The sequence below is a fragment of the Thermobia domestica genome, chromosome 13 (genome assembly GCF_964235325.1).
Source record: "Thermobia domestica chromosome 13, izTheDome1.hap1.1, whole genome shotgun sequence".
NCBI classification, from domain to species: domain Eukaryota; kingdom Metazoa; phylum Arthropoda; class Insecta; order Zygentoma; family Lepismatidae; genus Thermobia; species Thermobia domestica.
The window spans coordinates 14,193,796-14,208,656 of NC_137466.1; the positions used below are offsets into that span (position 1 = coordinate 14,193,796).

The following is a 14,861-nucleotide window of genomic DNA, read 5'->3' on the forward strand; positions in this document are numbered from 1 at the left end:
CAATAAAGGCACACAGGATTTGACGTTGTCTAACTCGGGCAAAATATCGTTAAGATCCTCAACACATATTTTAAGACGTGTCCCTCGAGGTGCTCGAGCTGCGGTTGCTGATGCACTTGCCGATGTGTTACTTCAAGTAATTATTTCAAATGACGAAAGAGATTGGATCAACAAGTTTCTATTTCCATTAGTTGCACTAACTGCTCCCAAAAAATCTGAAAATGTAAAAAACCTTACCTCGTGGGTAAACAAAGAGTTCGTCTTTGGTGTGATGTAGGTATTGACGCCTTAACCTGCCATCCAACAAAGATAAGGAAATCTCTTCCAAAACAAAATGTTTCCAATCGTAAGATTGTAGAAAACAAACTTGCAGATGGTGACATTCGTGGAGCAGTCGGTCTATTAATGTCAGATGATACTGTTGCAACACCCGACATTTCTGTGTTTGAGACGCTATTGGAGAAGCATCCAGCCCACCCTGTTGAATTTACTTTACCGAATCTTCCAGATGACCCAAAAAACTGTCAAGGAGTTTCAACTAATGAAGTTAAGGTAGCTATTCATTTCTTTCCATCTGGTAGCGCGGGAGGTCTCGATGGTCTTCGCCCTTCGATTCTCAAAGATCTGCTATCCTGTCAAGTACTTGAATCGAAGGAAAAGCTCTTAAAATCATTATGCGATCTGTTTAATTTAATTATTTCAGGAAAAGTTCCCTTGGAAATTCGGCCATTGTTTTTCGGAGCCAAACTTACTGCTCTAAAAAAGAAATCTGGTGGAATTAGACCTATTGCCGTTGGTAATGTCTGGCGCAGAATATCAGCAAAAATTATATGCTTCAGAACACGGGAGCATTTTAAGAACTTTTTGTTTCTCCATCAACTTGGTGTTTGTACTCCCAACGGAGCTGAAGCAGATGTACACTCGTGTCCAAAATGATTGTCGCATATCTACAACTGTCTTCTTGTAAGAATATAATTTGATAATGATTTTGTAGGGTACTTTTAATACTGATACTATGTGTATAATCAGGAAATGTATATTTGTGGTAAATTTCATAGGAAAAGAACTATAAACACGAAAATTAGAATGAGTAAAATAAATTGTTGCTAAATGGACAAGAAAATTGTATTTTCGTTTTATTGTTCTTATTTACTGCTATTTTGACATGAAATTTGCCACATATACGTCTTTGTCGATTATACACATACTAACATTATAAGAAATACTGGGCGAATTCGTTATCAAATTATATTCGTACAACAACATATTTATAGATATGCAACCATAATTTTGGACATGAGTGTACATGCAATCCGGGTTTACTTTTCCTCCATTCACAATGCTCCTAAGGTTATCTTAAAGCTGGATTTTCGCAACGCATTTAACGAGCTTCGCCGGGACTCCATGCTCACTACAGTGTTGAATGAATTTTCTTCAATCTATCCATATGTTTACCAATGTTACGCTCAACCCAGTGATCTATTCTTAGGTGAAGACACTATTTCATCCCAGAGAGGAGTACAACAAGGCGATCCCCTGGGCCCAGCACTTTTTGCTATAACCATTCATTCCTTAGTGAAATCAATCAACACTGAATTAAACATTTGGTATTTGGATGATGGTACTATCGCTGATGAACCTGAAGTAGTTCTTTCAACTCTAGCACAAATAAATGAGAAGGCATCTGCACTTGGCCTATATTTGAATTTTTCAAAGTGTGAATTTGGTTTTCTTGGGACAGACGAAGCCAAGTTCGACCTATTATCTAAAACATTTGACGAAACTGCCCCAGGAATACGTCTCCTAACTAACCAGGATGCTTGTCTTCTAGGCGCCGCTCTCATAAAGGAAGCCTTTACCAATGTCCTGTTAAGCAAAATATCGAAGTTAGAATATTTTTTGTCTCCACTCACCTCGATTTCTGTCCATGCAGCTTTCTTTCTTCTACATGCCTCTTTATCGATCCCTCGTTTAAACTACTTCTTCAGATGCTTTCCATCTTGAAATGAGACTCCACTACTGGAGAAATATGATCATATCCTTAAAATGGGTCTGGAGTCAATTTTAAACTGCTCCTTAAGTGACGAATCTTGGATTCAAGCATCCTTACCTGTGAGATTAGGGGGTCTTGGTATTTGGCAATCCATGGATATGGCGATTCCTTCCTTTTTAGCGTCCTACCACGGATCTCTTCGTTTAGTCGAGGCTCTTCTTCCGCAAGGTTACCACCTAGACCCAAATGGCACAGTTCAAGAAGGCTCTACCAAATGGAAAAATTTAACAGATACAGTTCTTCCAGAAATTAACAAAAGAGGTTCTCAGGCATCTTGGTATACACCAATTGCGCATTTTCATGGACTTCTCTTACAGTCAGTTATTACTCCAGAGGATAAAGCCAGGATTCGTGCTGCCTCATCCCTACATGCTGGGGCATGTTTGAATGCAATACCCTCCCCACCATTAGGTCTTCATATGACTAATGAGGCATTTCGAATCTCTGTCGCTTTAAGATTAGGTGCAGATATTTGTGAGCCACATCGCTGTCCAGTTTGCGGGGATCAAGTTAACCAACGTGGCCTGCATGGCCTTTCATGCATGAAGAGCATGGGTAGATACGCTAGACACTCCTCTGTGAATGATATCATTTTACGAGCCCTTACCGCAGCTAGAATTCCTTCCATACGTGAACCTTCAGGATGTTGTCGTTCAGATGGTAAACGACCTGATGGCATGACATTAGTTCCTTGGTTGAAAGGCAAATCAGTAGTATGGGACTTTACGTGTTCAGATACATTTGCCCATTCAAGTTTCCCTTTAGCTGTTATGAATGCTCGAGCTGTTGCTAGTCGTAGAGAAGTAGAAAAGCAAAGGAAATATAACAACCTGATTGACAAATTTATTTTTGCTCCAATTGCCATCGAGACTAGTGGTGCTTGGGGATCTGCAAGCCTTGATTTTATTAGAGAATTAGGCAGACGCATTTCTATCGTTACTGGAGATATTCGTTCAATAGCTTTCCTAATTCAACGCATATCTATTGCTATCCAATGTGGCAACGTGTCGTCAGTTCTTGGCACCTTACCACATGGAAAAGAACTAGATGAGGTGTTTCTTCTCTAACACAAAGGAAAACACTGAACATTTATACAACTGGACGACATTCTATACAAATAAGGTGTAATATCATTGGATGGCGCATAGAAGCAGACAGTAACACTAGATATGATGCCATTGATAGGTGGTTTTCTATCCCTTCCTTTGGTTCGACTATCGAAATATATTTCCTGCTGACTTAATTATTTTTTCGCAATTATTTCATAAATTCATTTAATGTAATTGCTACAATTTTATTCAAATTATTATATTTTTCTGTTATTCTGTTAGCAATTATTCTTCCATTCCTCATTTATGTCTTGTTATTTTATTTGAATGTCGAATAATTTAGAATTGTAATAAATATTTAAGAGAAAGCAATAGAATGTATATATTGTTATACAGCATATAATAATTTATTCAATTATGTTTTAAAAAATTATCGTTGTTATTTAATGTACTCGCTGATAATTCTCAATCAAAATAAAGAGTGTTTATTAACAAAGTTATAACATTATTTAAAAGTGAAATTTTAAAGAAAATCTGGCGCATGATATTTCAGATATTAAAGTTTAATTTTGTTCTTCAGAGTTCTTTAAGGCAAACAAGATTGAACCTTAAAACAGTCAAATATATTGAAGAGAAACGTAGTTTCATTATCCAAACTCTCTTACTTCGCCATGGGTTGACACATTTTTAAACAGACTGTACGTACCCAACCTACCACATGTTAACCAAGGTGATCTCCCAACTGAATGAGGGGTCCAGTTGGATAGTAAGTAGATGGATTGTGTAGCTTCACAAAATGGGTTTCAAAAGCGGACGCCCAATGAGTGTACCATTTCTCATTGCACACCACCACGTTTAATCTCTTGCATGGACCAAAGAACACTGTGACATGCCCAGCGATTTCCACTGATGATTGGCAACGAGTAGTATGCAGTGAAAAGTCTCAATTGCAACTACATCACCCTGATGGTAGGCTACTAATAGGGCGTGAGACGTATGCAACCATAGAACCAGCATGGTAGGTCATTGTACCTCTGCAAGGTCATTGTATGAGATGTTTTCTCTTAGCAATCTTTGGGAACTTTGGTACATATAGCACGGACCCTCACGGCATTGAAATGTATAGATCTCCTGAGTGATTACTTACTTTACATGCATGATTCTCTTTTCCCATCCAAATGGAAATAGTGTCCTGGCATGACGACTGCTCCTGTCCGAATCCCAATTGTTTGTCACCTGGTGGAAGGGGCATTCCACTGGCTTCCCCCCTGCTGACACCAAGTAGCCTGAAATCTAACACCATTGATTACATCTGGGATACTCTAAGAAAATGTGAAAGCACATCTCCATCACAGATGTTCTTACTTGATTTATGGGAAATGCTGGAAGCCATTTAGTACGTAGGTCACACGTCCGGACCACTTGTGTTCACTTATTGAATTCATTCCTTGTAGTTTGTCAGCCGTTACCAAGGCCAAACGAGGAGGAACTTGTTATTAATTGGGTACTCCTAGTTTAATGACACTACAGTGTGCAATATGTACTTTTAAAGTACTTGAATATTATTTATGAAAATTAATCTTTGTAGTCATCATTTCGATGGTTAGATTAGGTTAGGTTAGGTTAGGTTAGGTTAGGAGGTTGAAGGTTGAAAATAAGAACCAAGACTTAGAAATTTTTCAAGTAAAGTACATCGTGTTTCAAAAAGAGTGGCCTGATTTTGAACGGTAATAATTACGAAACAAGGGATGTGGCGGCAAGGAAATGAGAGTTGTTTGAATGGGCGTAGCCTCGAGTCTCAAAAAATTGCGGTTAGATGTCAGTCAATGCATCTTCTCTGTTTGCAGTTAGTCAGAAGTAAGATGGCGTCCACTCAACAGAAGACGTTTTGTGTACTGCAGTTTGCAAAGACTGAGTCAGTGATTTCAGTCCAGCGTGCTTTTCATCGGTGTTTTGTCTACACCCAAAAGCATTCGTTGTTGATTTCGCCAATTAGAAGAGACAGAATGCTTGTGCAAAGGTACGAGTCCAGATCGCCTCGCTGACCTAAGTTTATGACGAACTTAGATATCGTCTAGATGTTGTTCGTGCTGCTGGTGGTGGACACATAAAGCGTAGCTAAAACTTGAAGATTTTGTATTTTACAATTTATCCCATTTTTGTAGTATATTTTTATCAATACATATAGACTTTAAAAATCAGGTCATTCTTTTTGAAACACTCGGTATATTTATCACACCATAAATGAAGGCGTATCCTAAAGTATTTATTTCTAGAACAGCCAAACCCCTAACTAAAATAACAATATAGAAATAATGTAAACACAGTAAGGCTTTCTACCATGAAGCTCTTTATAAGAGGTCTAGTGCATAAAGTGTGGACAGACATTTTATATTCACTTCTTGCAGGCATTTTAAGTGGAAGTAACGAAATAGTGTCCGGCTGTATGATACTTGCCCACCTCCGCTAATCATCTATCTCATAGAATCGTACCCCTAAGGGACAATCATGAAGTAAATCCTTCCATGCAAGTGTACTTAATGAAAAGGAAGTCATTATTGGAACAAAAGGTTTAACGGCATTAGGAAATGATTTGTTTAAGATAATAATATAGTAATCGTATAGTGTCACTCATGTTCTTTACCTGTACAAGCAAAGTAGGATTAAACATTGTTTTTGTATTTTGCATTCAGTGTGTGATCTCATTAATTTTCTCAGCTGTACGATTTTTGTCCATTTGTTTTGTGGTAGCCAGCTAATAAAGGTATGAAGTCAGCTAACACAAAATTAAGATATTAGAAGATATTTTCTATTAAAGTTATATGTAATTATTATAATGAAGTATTGTCATGACTTATTTTTTCTTCTTTCCTTGGTAGCCCACAAAAGTCTGGCAACACTGGATACGTTTTCTTGAGTTTATTCTGTGATAACAACAAACAAAACAAAAGAAGATTGCTGAATAATCCATCTAAGTCAGTTCTGATTTCATCTAGTTGAACAGTTCTAGCAATTTAACCTTAACATGGTTTTGGCAAAAATACGCTCCCTTCTAAGCAGAAGTATTTTTACTTCAGCCAAAAAATCAAGTAAGATTGTGCCAGGTCCACATGGAGGGAATCCTTTTGAGGTGATTTATTTTACATTATTTACAATTTGGTGTAGGCTAATAGTTAATGCATTTTATGTCAGTTATTCTATATTCTCCTCATTGTAAATCCTAACAAAATTTACACTCTTCAGAGTTGGGGGAAAGAATAAGGATACTTTAGAATCATTATTTCGTTACAAAATTAGTTTATCAGTTTTATATATTTTATTTAGTCCTTATGGGTTGTAGCTGAAACATTATTATTATTGGGTTAAATTTAGAGTTGCTCCTCCATTTTTTATAAAAAATATTTAAATTTACAGGAGAGATAAAGTAAGAAATGATGATTTCGTGTTCATATGTGATGTTTAAATGTGTAAGTGGCAGTGAAAGATATGTTTAATACGGGAAAAGATAAGTAGAAGTGGGTACTATTTGCAAGCCGCGGAAGGCTTCGATGATTCAGGAGGTGGTAGTCGTATAGGATGGCGAATCCGTGCTTTGAATATGATATTGCTGCATTGAGTTTTACAGAATTATATATAATCTAGGAGCCATAATACTGACGACTGTTTCACGGAGGTGTATAGAGAATTTCTCTTCGAAACTTGTTTCCTATATGCCTAAGGATAGTTTTTAGCTTGGATACGCGTTTCTGGTATGGGGAGGTTTCTCCCAAAATGACCGCCAATGACCGCCAGCTAATGTTTAACGATGGTGAAAAATAGCCCTACCACTATTGCTTTTAGCTCAAAATTCCAAAGGACCAAAATTAATCAGTACATATTTTTGGATAATGTGCAAACAGTTTTAAAAGAAAAAAATAATTTTAAAGATTATAAAACGCTTTATTAATGAAAACACTGCATTCTTTGCAACATTACTAAGATAAAATATACATTTTGCTAACTTACACAATCTTAAAATTAGGAATGATTATAATTAGGCCTATTAAAAAGTAGAAGCAGTAAATGGTTATTAATGAGGCCTAATCTCTATATATAATATAACAGAAGCTAGCTAATTCCACTCATTGTGGCAATTTGAAAGTTCACAAGTACATAATCTGGAACACGCTATTACATTCTTCTGATAAGTAGAAATGTGAGGGAAGTCAGGAGGAAGGTCTTGTGCGGTAATTTGAGAAATACATCCTAATTCAAATTCCACATATCCATATTCAATAAGATTATGTATATCGCGTAGATCTGTAAACAGACAGTACCATTAGTTAGCTTGTAGATATGCCCTCTCGATATGTAATGCCGTACTAGATGATAGTGGAAGCTTTGTGAAGTCTAAAGTTTACAATCGATGGTATTTAGTGACTCTTAAGTCATCCATTTTCCTAAAGTCTTTCGACAAAATCCTTGTCAAAAATTCTTCAGCATTTTCAGTTATTGAGCTTGATAGTTCATTTTTTCCGAAGTCTTTAATCAAGTATGAATAGTCTTCTGCCAGCTTTAAAGCTGCTTGTTTTGTACCAAATTTGCTGGTAGTATTACATCCACTCAGGGAACGAATCAGGCTCGTATCCACGAGGGGATCTAGGGGGACCGGCCTGCCCCCTAAACTTTTCGCGGTAGGCTTACAAATGAACTATAATATGGTTGGGTCGCCCCCCTTCCCTAACTTCTACCAGCCTCCTCCTACATTTTTGGGCTGGCTTCCGGCCTGGAACGAATCGCAAGAAGTACTTCAATAACTTGTATTGAAACAGTTTGACATAAATCGTATACTGGGATATACCTTGTAGATTGTCCTTTCCCAGAAAAGGTCCGAAATGCGTTTACGCCATTCAGTTGAAACTCTTTATGAAACTAATAAACAGCAGAAACAAACACATCTATGTGTAATAATGCTATTAGCACACTTTCAACGATACTTGAAATACAGTGGCGTAGGGAAAGGGGGCCAGAGGGGCCGGCTCCCCCCCCCCAAAGAGGTCCGATAATGTACTTTGGTACTTTGATGTTTGTAATTTTTTATATATTTTTATGTTTTTATTTTTGTATATATTTTTTGTTTGTAATTTTTCTATATGTACCTATAACAGCACTTCCCCCCCCCCAAACACGCATCCTGCCTACGCTACTGTTGCAATATAATTTATGTGAAGAAATATTCTTTAATCGGCTTCTTGAAAGGCACACCACTGAAATGTTCTTCTATCGCATTGTTTTCTTCTAATTTGTGAGCTTGTTCTCCGTCCATACCACTAAAATAAACTATTTTACTTGAAGATCTGTCCTTTTATTGAATAAAATATTCAACAGAACTGTTGAAATTGTGTTTTGGTTTGAATTGAAGCACAAAATGCATCCATGTCTTCAGGCAAAGGTGTAACACTGCTTGAAATTGTTATGTTAATTGGGTCCTTTTTAATTCGTCTCAATCTTTCTGCAGCTTTTATACTATCATTTTTGTAAATATAAAAGACAATATCATCCCTTCTGGATGATTTGAGAGGTAAATTATCTTCTTTAGCATACTCTGAGCAAAACTGACAAAGTTTTTCATTGAATTTACAGCAGTAGAAGCTATGCAGCGAGCTTGAACCATAAAATCAAATACTATGCAGGATGTGTTTGGATGACATTGGAATGTGGTTTTTATTTTTATTTCAAGCTCTTTTACTAATTCTGATTTGTTTGATTTTACCAGATTGCCATTTTTGGCCATAAAGAATGACGCTGGTGTTAGCTCAAATGTTAAAAGTTTACTAATTGAGAAGCCACAATATCTTAAAATATCAATTTTGCTCTCAGCATTAGATGTTTCCACTTTCATATCAATAATTTTTGGCTTTTCTTTAGGGTGGCTTCTTCTCAGATTTCATGAAAAACTGTTGAAACTGGATTCATTCTACAGCTCCTACTATTATATTCATGCCACGAACTCCTCTATAGTAATGATTACCTTGTATTGCACTTTCGACCACTTTAGGACCAAATACTTCAGTCTCCACTAATGCTTCAAATATTTCACTATATTTAAGATATAGCCCAAGATAGGTTATTATGATTTTACTTGTATGAAATTAACCCAGTCCAAAAATGATATTTTCAAACTTATTAGGGAACTACAACTGTAGTTCCTTGGCTAAATGGTATATCTACTCCTTTATCATTCCACATAGTTCCACACTCTTGATTTTCCTGTATCAAGTAGTCCTGAAACTTTACCATGGTTGTGTATATAGATGGTTGATTAGTGGCTGGAAAAGGGAGAATGGGAACAGATGCTGAATAGTTTTTAGAAACTTCTTTTTAGTAATAAATGAGCCAAAATGCTCCACGAGGGTAGAGCAAGTACCTCAGAAACTGATAGTAGGTAAGTCATAATTTGAAGAAAATCGTGCTATTGACCATGTAAAACCTATTTTTGATTTGAAACTGATGTTTTCGTTCCTGAAGCAGTCACTGGACATAAATTATAATCAATGTTCTCTCTTACTTTAGGGTTGTTAAATAGCACGAGCTTTTAACAGCCGAAAATATCATTCAGTTTTTGTTGTGTTTACCAAATGTAAAACTATTCAAATCTAAGCTCTGAATTACTGTATTATGATGTTGTACATTCTGAAATAGTACTAGAACTGTGTCATGCGAACTACCAATGCCTGATTTTGTATCCTCTTGATGGTCAAAGTTATCCATGGCTGCTCGAAACGCAACACCTCTGGCTAAGTGTGTTGACAATAGGATACAGAGATTCATCGTTAGTTGCACACTCTTGCTACAAAAGAATGATATATTCTTTGAACAGTGTCATAGCTACTGCATAAACCAACGTGTTCAAATATGTTATTAATATGTTATTAAAGGTTTAGATTTGCATGTTCCATGAATTGCCTGTGCACTACAGACATGAAATAGGGTCTTACACTACTGATTTTGTTCTGGTGGTGGAGTATGTTGTATTTTTTTATCATCTTTATTTGCCTTTTTACAGATGCAACTTTCTGAAATCCTAAAACATAAAACAAATCAAATAATTAATCTCACATACTTAGTTTTCTTACCAAGTTTAATTAATGATTTAAAAAAATAAATTCTTTGTCAATATAAAACTTTATATAATTCATGTAAAAAAGTGCTGATCAATTTTGGTCCTTTGAAAGTTTGTGCTAAAAGCAATAGTTTCGGAGATATAGGCTATTTTCTACCGCCGGCACTTTGGCCGGTCGGCCATATTGGCGGCCATACTGGAAGAAACCTCCCCATACCAGAAATGCGTACCCCAAGCTAAAAACTATTCTTAGACAGATAGGAAACAAGTTTTGAAGAGAAATTCTCTATACACTTCCGTGGAACAGTCGTCAGTAGTATGGCTCCTGCACTAATAAGAATAATGAAGACAATCTATTAAAATTTTTATGAGTACCACAGATTACTGAATTTAAGTGATAATAGAAGCTTTTGTGAGAACCGGTTGCAGTCCCTGTCTTAAAACAAAATATTGTTTTTATTTTCATATAAACTGTCATCAATATTCAGTCGATAAGAAGAATATGCTGTGGTCACTCACATTTGGTGAATGTTGACCTATTATTTAATTAATTACGATATTTCAGCAAAAAGCAAGAGCATAACTATGAATATGCTGTAAATTTTCATATGATGTCCCGTTCTTTTAGTCTAGAAATATGACAGTCTTAGGTAACATAATCTAAATACAGATCAATGGCATTAAAATTATGCGTCTAGTTACTTACAAATAAGACAGGCAAGAATATATAAATGGATACTGTACTTAAACTAAAACAACATAGTAACAACGAAAATGTTTCCATACAGCCAGAAACAAAAACACGCTTTTGAATGCTTTACAAAGCCCACTATAATTCAACTATCTATGAGCTGCTTGGAGAAACATAATGGTGTCACGTCATCTATCTTTCGAGTAATCTGGGAAAGAAGATTCAACACTCCCATGCAATTCAATACAATGACGCATGCCAATCAGTCTTCCCGTGCCATCTGTAGGTACACTTCTGAAATTAAATTACCTACATACTGTTCTATGGTTCAATCCCAACCTATTCCACTTAATAACTCAATTTTATTGGAAGTGGTGTTCACCGAGCCGTTAATTCTTCTAGGCCTATATGGTTTGTAGATATTCCGAAAATAGAAAATAGCATTGATCTAAAAAATATTTTTACAAAACAATAGTAAGTAACAATACCGATCAATAATTTAGAAGTGTATAGGTACATAATTAATCATGCCAGTATGTTAACAATTAAGGTATGTTGCAAAATGATACGAACGATCCAAATATGTGGCATAACTTTAGTAAATGCACGTCACGGATAGAATACGTGATATGTAGAGATGTATAAGGAGGATATGTTTAGAGACCATGGATAGTTCATTCATTTCCACGGCTAACCAAATTGAAAACAAAAAACAGTCAAAACAACAAGATAATGACTGTTGCAAAATGATACGAACGCAATACAAAAGCTAGTTCTAACAGACAATAAATGAGCCACTGCATAAGACCAGCTTGAACACTCGATTAAACATGATGTTTACCAGCGTTTGCAGCAGAGTCTCACATCAATTTGATTCCATGCAGCGATGATGGCATCCTGCAACTCACGAACATTGTTATACTGGGTACCGATGGCGATCACTGAGCGACACAACATTTCCTAAAGATTTCCCATCTGGTTTTTGTCTGGGAAATTGAAAGGCCAATCAAGTACAATCACGTCTTTCTCCCGAAAACAATCCTTGGTAATTCCAACAACGTGGACAGTAGCATTATCCTGTTGGAAGATCCACTCGGGACCAGCAATTCGCAAGGTAAATGACAATAAATTGTCTGCAAGTACTGTTTACTGCGTGGTTGATGTCATATGAGACGTAAGAAATTCGTGATTTGTTGTACCATAACAACCGAAGCCCTCCCCCCACACATAATTACCGACTGTCCTTGCTATCGCTTGGAGTACATCTGCTCCTACTTCCGCAGATCGTGTCAATAATATCATCAGCCATCGGGACCATTCAAATTAAATTTCTTTTCGTCACTGAAGATGACACGACGCGTTCTGCTTCCAGGTCACATGTATTTTGGTCCAGATCACCCGTCGCTCCTTGTGCTGCGCGGTGAGTTGTGGCTGACGCTTACGCTTCTTATATCAGAGATATGATTACAGCGTTTCACAGGTCTTGATAGGGTAGACTTATGTACACGTGTGTTAGGGTCTTGTGCAAACTGTCTAAGGGATATTCCAGCACAACTTAGTTTTCGAACAACCTGTATTTGCTGTTGTGGCGTGAATTAACGCGGCCTTTCTGATGATTTCCTTACTTCATACCGCATCCCAAGTTTAAGAAAATTGTTTAGGACACAAGCATATTGCCCAATTCGACGTGCAATTTCATTAACAGATGCACCTTCTTCTTTATATGCCATTATTTGGCAATTTTCGCACTCAGATAATACTTTGCCAGGGCCCATTATGCTTCTCTTACTCTTCACCTCACACAGATGTCCTCGCCGTAGTAAACTAGCCTACACTTTTATCACTCGTCTGCTATACATTTTGCCTTCTCGTTTAGCGCCCTCTATGTTCCTAGCAGAGACCTAGCTACATGTTTTTACACTAAACATGTCATCGTTCGTATCATTTTGCAACACTTTTCTTGGGCTGATTTTTCATTTTTGTTTCTCCCTGTCCTCTATACGTGTATATTTCTACAGTACCTGTGTCTGTGTAACATAAATACAACACTCTTTCATTCACCTTTACTTCTATTTTCCGTTTTCTCTCCGATCACATAATATGACGATATCTGGTATCGTTCGTATCATTTTGCAACGCACCTTATAAGAAGAAAAAAACATCGTGAACACTTAAAATTCATTAAAATGCCTTATCAGCTAAAAATGTCTGTGCTGTCTACGAAAAAAAAAAATGTGAAAGTGGTATTTGAACTTGGTGGGTGCACTTTTACAATTGGCCGTTATAAAAATGGTAATTTTACGATAAAAATGGCAATAAAATAAGTGACAAGAAACTACGATATAAATTTCCGCTGGCTGAGCATTTCCTCACAGTGTGCGGCAACAGTAGACCTTATTCCATATTTAGGATTATAAGTGCGAAACCATTACAAGTGCTATAGAAGCTTGTGTTACTGTCAAAATTACAACAGATACTTGTAATGTTGTATGTGTAAATACAACTAACGTAATCTAACCAACCATACAATACTTTACTGACCTACCCTACCACATTTTTTACTAACCCAACCTACCCTACTCTACTGTACTGCACCCTAGCACACGTTGATGCGTGCTTTTTGTCATGAATAGTCCCTGTTAAGACACAAATATGCACATATATTATGAATCTGTACCCAATTAATTTGACATGCGTTAGGATAAGAACAGTACGAAACGTCTTATACAGTTACTTAAAGTCAGAAGTTTTTATTATTATTATTATTAACGGCTTATTGTACAACTGCACGCTAGACTGTTCACACCTACAATATTTCTCTAAAGATCTGATATTCTTGATCGGCTTCTTCTTCCTTGAAGCATAATAAATTTTTTTAGAAATAACCTAAAATCGGACAAATAATCCAAGCAGCAGTTGTTGGCCCTACGTAGGCTAAATGTCGGGAGAATCGGAGTTACTAATTGGCTTAGTAAAGTTCAAGAATACGTTGGCCTAATGTAAGTTAAACGGAATCGAAAGAACGTTGGCCTCAGTTTATCCAACAATTTTAATCCCGTACTCCAGCCTGCTGTTTCCGATAAACCTACCATATTTTTTTCATGAAAATACGAGACACCTTCTATCTCCCCCCCCCCCCCCCCGCCATCCAAACTTTCAAACACAATACCTTTTTCCTTCGTGACTAAACGGTTAGCGTACACGCTTTTGGCGTGGGAGACCCGAGTTCGATTCCCGGCGGGAGCTCATGTGGTTCGGATTCCACATTAATCAGTAGGTCTTGTCTCATATAGCCTCGCTGCTGAAAGGGACATTTAACACAAAATCAACTCAACAATGCATTTTTGGAAACATTTTTACTGTATTATTTGAAATGGATACAAAGAAGTTGCGAACAATCAGTACCATCTGTTCTCAGGAAACTTTACGTCTCTGGAGAACTGCTATGAGAGCTCCTTCGTGGATAAGTTACTAGATAGAGTATGCACCTTTGGCGTGGGAGACCCGGGTTCGATTCCCGGTGGTAGCTCATGTGGTTCAGTTGTCACATTAATAAGTAGATCCACGTGTCATATAGCTTCACTGCTGAAAGGGATGCTAAACTTCAAAATCAAACAAACAAACAAACAAACAAGACTCCTATAAGTGTTTCGCATTTATATGAGATTTTTTTCATCTGAATAGGCCTCCCAAATAATATGGACACAGTAGTGCGTATTCCAGAATGACAAAAAATTGAGTGTTGTTGCAACATGTAAATAGTAATGTAAATAGTGTCATCACATACAAAAAATTAGTACATGAAACTTTACTCATATATTGTACGAAATATAATTTTCTTTCCTTAAACAATGAAACAACTTACCTCTTGTTGTACCAAATATTAATGACAACACTCACGAAATACAAGAATTATAACAGTAACAACCTTAATACGATTGTACCATATCTCAATATAATTTATTA

General features: G+C 36.7%; 1 long non-coding RNA gene across 1 annotated transcript in view; it reads left to right on the forward strand.

Annotated features, from left to right (window-relative positions):
• Positions 1-6,016: 6,016 nt before the first annotated feature.
• Positions 6,017-14,861, forward strand: part of LOC145669129 (uncharacterized) — a 45,188-nt gene continuing 36,343 nt past the window's right edge. Inside the window, exon 1 of the long non-coding RNA XR_014128140.1 lies at positions 6,017-6,232. This is a non-coding gene — a long non-coding RNA (uncharacterized LOC145669129). The remainder of the gene's footprint in view (positions 6,233-14,861) is intronic.